The following is a 1,258-nucleotide window of genomic DNA, read 5'->3' on the forward strand; positions in this document are numbered from 1 at the left end:
GATGGGGGCCCCTCACTCTGTTTTTTGGCTGTTGTACTTTANACTGAGGTATTGGCCTTCCTTTTATATCTCTGAATGATCTACATTCATTTGCCCAATGTCTTCCTTTCCCACATTTTGGGCAAGTACCTGGTACTGTCTTTTCAAACCTACTCTTTCTACCCTTTGTACACTGCTTTTGCATATGACCTGTTTGTCCACAATTATAGCAGGTTATCTCTCTTGTTTTTGCCATCAAAACTGCGGCAGCCAGCCCTGCATTTGAAAGTGGTCCTCCTATTTCTCTACATGCTTTCATCCACGCCTGTAGTCCTTTCCTTTTCCAAGGTGTGATAGCATTTCTGCATTCTTTGGTACATTGCTCGTAAACTAATTGTTCAATTAGTGGCAATGCGGCCTCAGAATCACCAAATATTCACCCTGCTGCTTCCATCATGCGAGCCACAAATTCAGAGAATGGCTCATTAATTCCCTGAATAATTTTTGTCAAATTACCAGATACCTCTCCTCGATTAGGCAATGCTTTCCAAGCTTTCACTGCTGCCTGATAGATTTGATCATAGACCTGCACTGGGTATCCTAATTGATTGTTTGTCCATATACCCTGACCTGTAAGCATTTCAAAGCTCCATGCTGGTTGCCCTGCAGTAGCATTAGCACGGCCCTGACTCAAACATAGATCATGCCATATAGACTTCCAATCTAGATACTGTCCCATCGTAAGACATGCCTTTACCACACTCATCCAATCCGAAGGAGTCATGGCATTGTGAGCCAGTCTTTCAATCTGGGACTGAGTAAATGAGGCATTAACTCCGTANGTCCTTACTGACTCTACTAACTCTTTCACTTGTTTATGCGATATTGGCTCATAATACCGCTGTTGAGCTTGATCCTGAAAAAACAGGAAAAGCCTGACTATTTTTCGCAATCCTCTAGGATTGCAAAAAGAGTGGCCATTGCCAATTGCTTTCTTATCTGTATAAGGTGGAGGAGGTGGGGGAGCACCAAAACTCCTCCCTATTGGACCAGATCTTTCCCCCTCATACTCTGCAGCAGCCTCCTCCAAATCTTCCTCTTCCCCCGCTGATAATTCCGAGTCCTCTGAGCAAGATAATTCTAATAATTCAAAGTCCTCGAGAGGAGGGTAAATTGACTTAATTTTCTGTTCTTTATCTTTTATACTATCTTTTATATCTTTACTTTTTGGTTTCTTTTCCTTTTCTCCTTTTATTTCTTTCCCTTTACTTATCTTTCT

Source organism: Mus caroli, chromosome 19 (assembly GCF_900094665.2).
Source record: "Mus caroli chromosome 19, CAROLI_EIJ_v1.1, whole genome shotgun sequence".
Classification (NCBI taxonomy): Eukaryota; Metazoa; Chordata; class Mammalia; order Rodentia; family Muridae; genus Mus; species Mus caroli.